We start from the raw sequence: 6194 nt of genomic DNA on the forward strand, positions 1-6194 counted from the left end.
CTCAGACCTATGGGCTTTGAATCTTGTTTGGCAGCATTATGCAAGAAAATTACTAGATAAAATGTATATTGCAGCGTTAAAACCCTGCCTTGTACTGACAGCATCCTTCTAAAGTGGACCTAGAAGAAAAAGCAAAACTAATCTTTCTTACCTTTCCTCTTTGTCTTTTTTAGCAGTTCACAAGGTCTTTTCCTCATTGATTTGGTTTTGTTTTGTTTGTTTCAGTCTTCTCTTTACTTTCTCTTACCTTGATTCCTCCTGGATGTCTTCCTGACCTTCTTCAAGAGTTTTGTTACCGTTATGCTGGAGATGTGAATTCCTGTGCCCTGGACACAGTGCATTATGTCTTTCCTGCTCCACAGACCCCCTTTCTCTTTTGCTTCAGCATTCAACTTATTCCCTTGCAAAAGGCACATTGCTTAATATGTGACAGTGGATGGAAATCTAATTTAAGCTGTATCCAAGATGTACCCATGCTGCATTGTCATCCTGAGACCAGTCCAAGGCTCTCTGATTAGGGTATCTCTGCACATTGTCTACCTTACAAATAGCACCAAGCTGGGTACAAACTGTGATTGCTTTTCTCAAAGCTAAATGAAAACAGCTGGTATCTAACTGAATAATTTAGAAGGCTGTTGCTCAGGTCAGCCTTCTTGAACAAGTGGGATTGCTGTGAAACCAGGGGAGATCCAACTGCATGATCTCAGCACAGCTCGCTGAAACCAATACTCTGAGTTTAAACCACATATTTCAAATGGGTAAATTCTTGGTGTATCAGAGATGTCGTGACGTATCACTTTTCAGTTTAGCCACCAGCCTGAAGCTTGCAACTATCTGCACCTGGTGGTCTGTCCTTCTCAAGGACCACAAAACTACTTGAATTATGATTACTGCCCTAGTGGGATGGTTACTAATCATAGTGCGTTGAATGGACCTAAAGTGGATGATGTGCTGGTGGCAGCAGGTTTAATGGAATGACAGGGGGTTCTGGCATTTTTCCAGACTTGTGTACCTGGATCTAGATAATTTTACTCCCATAAAATTGACTTGACATACCATCTGACTTGGCAGAATTTATGTTAGGGAGCTGTATGATTCAGAAAGATAGCACTGGACGTGCAGCTCCTCACATGAAGTCATTAGTTCAGATTTACCTGAGGTGCCAAGAAAGGCACAGCCTTTTAACATTTATGTGAGGTAAGTCCTATGCACAGTACATATGAGTACTTATGCACTCTAATTGTACATAAACTTTAGGGCTTCATTTCCAGAGAGGAATATTTTTTTTGTGAATAGTCAGTTTTTCCAGGAAAAACAAAAAACAAAAATCAACCAACCAGCCAACCAAACAAACAAACAAAAAAATGTGTAATAAGAAAATGACACAAAGTCCTATCCCCGGAGACATTCAAGGTCAGGCTGGACCAGGCTCTGAGCAAACTGATCTAGCTGTGGATGTCCCTGTTCACTGCAGGGGAGCTGGACTAGATGACCTTTAAATGTCCCTTCCAAATCTGGGAGTTCTATGATTCTGTGGTTTTCTAATGGAAGATCATGCATAGCAAGCATATTACTAAAATTTATATTTCTAGTTTTCTCTGTAGGGAAAAAAAAAGTGATACAGGAGATTGGAAACAGGAGTCTTCCAATTAATTCCTGGTCTTCCTGCAAATTTTGTCCAAAACAAAAGATGATTTGGAAAGTGTTATTCTGCTCCTCTTCTTTGAATCGGTGTTTTATGCTGTGAAATATGATCCATACATAAAAGCAGATACACTGAAACTTAACAGTTTTACCAGGTCTAAGTGGTTTTTAAATTAATATACTTTTTTTTTTTTCCAGAATTCATGAGGTTCTGCAAACAGGGCAATGGAACAGAATTTGAATAAATTTTTACCTTCTCCTTCAGAAATAGAAGCAATCTTGGATATTTGGAAAATCTTTGGTTTTGTTCTCCTGAAGCAGGGGAAAAAATAAGTGTGAAAATGTTCTTTTTTTGAGTTCCCTCCTCACTTTTAAGAGCTGAAACACGAAGCCTTATAAATAGAAATCTTTGCCTCCTATCCTGAACTGAAAATGCATTCTAATACTTCAGAACTGATTGCAAACAGTGGGCCATAAATTCCAGCTCAATTTATCTAAGTGGCGTACTGTGTGAAAGATACAGACGTGGGCTGACACATTCAGAGATAATTGCATAATGGGAGCTTCCTAATTCCATTAGCAAATTGTTCCAGGTTTAGATAAAATGAAATCGTAGAGTCTTCTTTTCTCATCTATTGTATTTTGTTATTTCTGTGATGTTGTTGTTGCTGCCCTTAATCGTAGTGTCTCATGGCCTTGAGGCATTGTATGCACAGGACAAAAAGAGAAGATCCACTTCAGATTGTCTGTAAGCATGAGGCAAAAAAGCAGCAATGGATACGAGCAGAAAGCAAAATAATACTGCCCAGCAGTGGGGCAGCACTGATATCACCACAGCAGCAGCCTGAGCGGGATGCTCTTTCCTTTTTTTGCAGGTATCACAGACAAAGACTGACTTTTACAAGGGAATTGGAAGAGAACACATGTAAGTTTACACCTGTGAGCTGGACCTTTTCTTCAGCATTTGTCACAATAAGGGAAAATACAGAACCATAACAAGCATACAGTAAAGATGCTGAGATGGTGAGATGATGGCAGGCAACTGCCACATGGGAACAGGGTGGTAGTGGTAGGAGGAATATGATTGCATAGGAAGAAGGGGGAAAGGGCAACACCTGTCAAAGCCTGGGAAAAAACTCTTGCAGTAGTTATGACTAAAGATGAGTTGAACCTCAAGAAAAGAGTCTTAGGAAAAAAGCAGTACTGTTAACTGGGTATTAAAGCAAAATTATTAGCTGCTTACTAGTGAGAATACTGGTGATTTATGGCAGTAATTGAGAAAGAGGGAAGAAGAAAGGAGGTAAGAGCCTGGTAGAGATGAAAGATCATGTCTTTGTTTTATCCAGGTAGAGAATAGGAACTGAGCAGCTTGTTAGTGGCAAAAGATGTTAAGGATGAAGTCTGAGCTTTTAATTTCTTCTGAGGTGAGGATATCAGGACATCCTTGCACTAGCCAAAGGAACCTGGTTTCTATTCATCCACGTTTCAGGAGAGTTCCTTTGAGTGGATTTTCTGGTGTATAATTGCTGGGTTACTCTGTGCTGCTAACTAACTGCATGGCCTGAGGACACGAAGGCAAGTCTGAAGGGCCTTTCACCTGGAGCCAGCTCCAGTTGATGAGCCATGGGGAGCCCTACAAAGAGCTGTGCTAATGCTTCTCTGAGTCTTAAACATTCAACATAGAACACAGTGTCTTATGGCCTTATGGAACAAAAGTGGTTTAGAGAAGTTTTAGTAGTCTCATTCAAAAGACGCTCAGTGCCAAATGGCTTTTGTGCCTCTTTAGTGTCTGATGGGTCTGTTGGTGACCCAGAATTTGGTTAATACTAAATTACCCTTTAACAATGACAGTTTTATAAATGAATGGGGAATCATATAACTTACAATTTTCAATTTAATAATATTACCTGATAAACTGCTGTATCTTAAGTATGTCAAGGTGCAGTTCACATTCTTCTTGTAAATATATTGCAAATATGTGGAACAAAGTACATGAAGAAATATTCACATGGGCACATTTACAAATCATTTTTTTTTCATTGTGGTGCTTTGAGAACAATAATAATGACAAACAAAATGGTATGGTTTCACATCAAGGTGATTGGTTTAGCTAAAAGTAATTTAAACAGCCAATTTTAGTCATGATTTAAGTTGTCAGGTTGGAAACCTTGCTTTAAATAATTCATTTTCATCTTGTTTTGCATTTGTGCTTCCCAGTTATTTTTCTAACTAAAGGATGATTCCCATTTCAATATTTCCATTCACTAAGCATGAGGATTACACCAATACTATGTATATCTTTAAGTAGTTTAACATATGTTTGCCCAGATTCTTAATTTATACAGTTTTAGCATGCTAGAAAATAATTAATGTGTATTTTCTGCATATAATTTTTTTCCTCATGCTCTACTTCAAACTATACTTGGAAGAACTACTAGACTGCGTGAAATCTGGAGCGAGGGGAATGTGCTGATTAAAAAAATGCTGGCTAGCTAAAACATAGTTTTGTGAGAAAATTTTGCTTTTTAAAAGCAAGACCAGGTTTGTTGTGGATGTCAAAATTGTTGCTATGATCTAGAAGTATAATTCTTTACATTACTGATACTGAAGAAGTTGTTTATATTCATTAATGGGCAGAAACGTGACAAAGTTCTGTGATACTTTCTTTTTCAGATTTAAATACACTGACATAATCTTTAACTGTCTTTTGGATGAGGAGTAATGAAAAAGCTTAGCTCTTCCTTTGCTAAGTAGGACATAGGTTGTATCTTGAACATTTTGATCTGTGAAATGAGTCAGACAATCAGGAATGTTTTTAACTTTCTTTTAACTAATTGAGAAAATATTGTGAGTTTAGACTGTTTCACCAGTAAATGTTATTTGGGTAATAAAACTACTGTGGGTGTGTGGAGTTTTGTAATCTGTAAGGTCTGTGTGACCTTCAGCATCACATACACTTCTATATGGTAAACGTGAACAGATTTATGTTTAGCCTGTGCTAAATGCAGCCATAAATACATTCCGAAGCATATAAGGTGTATGCAAAATAGATTATTTGGACTACAAAAGGACAAGCTTAAATAGTGTTTGCTTAGAGTTTTCCCCAAAATTATCTTTCAAAGAACACATATTTGTCCTATTCGACTTAGCCAATGTAGTTTTAAGCATGAAAAAAAAGAAAGATTTCCAGAAGACTATTAAGTCTACTAGATTTCTGCTTCAATCAGTCATATTTCTTTCTTAATAATTGTTATGTGATCATCACATCTAGAAAAAATAACAAAGTACAATGAAGTCCTATCTATCTCAGTTTTATCTGGCTATCCATGCTCATAATTAGCTCCTTGGGTTTAAATGAACTAATGATTTAACAAAGCCAGCTGTATAAACTGAAAATAAGGAACAATTATTTCAGCACTTGCAGAATGAGCTACTAATTTCAGGTGTGTTAACATTTCTGTCACTGTTGCTCCAAGCACCTGGCAGTAACTTGTCTCTGTCAGACAGGGTCTCTTCATTCCTTAACTCTCAATCTCAAATGTAGAGCAATATGTGTGTAGAGGATACAAGCAAAGAAAATGAGATAAACAAAGTGACAGAATTCCATCTTTTATATGATGAAGAAAACATTAAGAAGACTGTTTTGATTTGTTCTAGCCATAACTACCCTCTCAAGTTTGTTGATGGTTATTCTGTAGTTTGGATGTTTGATTTTCATGGTATTTAAACAACTTAATTTCTAAAAGATGATCTTAACTGGTTTGGGGAGCAGTGTTGTTTAATGAGGATGATGTGATTTAGTATCTGTCATGCCTTACAGAGCTGGAAAATCATCTCCTTTCCTTCAGCAAAGTGCACTATTTTTATACTTCATAGTGAAATAAACATGGTCCTCTTCACTCCAAAACATCCCATTCCTCTGATTCTCGAATAGTCATCCTTAGAGATCTTCTTGTCTTTTTGCTCAAGATCTTAATTTGTCACCAGCATTACTTATCTTTGAACAACAGCTCAGAGTCCTCACACTCACCTATTTCTTTTCCTCTCATTCTTTTTCATCCAAACTTGGCTCCAAATATTTTTCAACAGCAAATTCAGGTACCAAGTGCATGCAAATAATAAAGCAAGGATTTCATAAGATCTTCCACACAAATGGAATGTAAATTCATAGATATGTACACAAATAGAAGGTAGAAGATATTTAAAATTCCGAGAGTGCCCCGCTTGAAGGATCAGCTCTGATTATCAGCTGATAAAAAGTATTCTTAAGTTTCCCACCGTGTGTAACAATATAAGGAAATGAAAGAGGATATAAATTGCTCTAGGCCTTGTCCATTTTACTGAATGTCATGTCAGAGATTAGATTTAGTTTGATTATTTGTGCAAAGTTGTTTGTTTTTTTTTAATAAAGCAGCAGTTCAAGTTAAAGAATAAATTAATATATTATTCCATAGTAATGTGTTAAACTGGATAATGTGATCCCTCCGATGGTATCACAGAAATCACTCAGGGTGATAAAATGTTACTTGCCATAGTTCAGTAGGATTAGA

The sequence above is a fragment of the Cyrtonyx montezumae genome, unplaced genomic scaffold (genome assembly GCF_038088225.1).
Source record: "Cyrtonyx montezumae isolate F1298 unplaced genomic scaffold, pur_monq_1.0 scaffold_8, whole genome shotgun sequence".
NCBI lineage: Eukaryota > Metazoa > Chordata > Aves > Galliformes > Odontophoridae > Cyrtonyx > Cyrtonyx montezumae.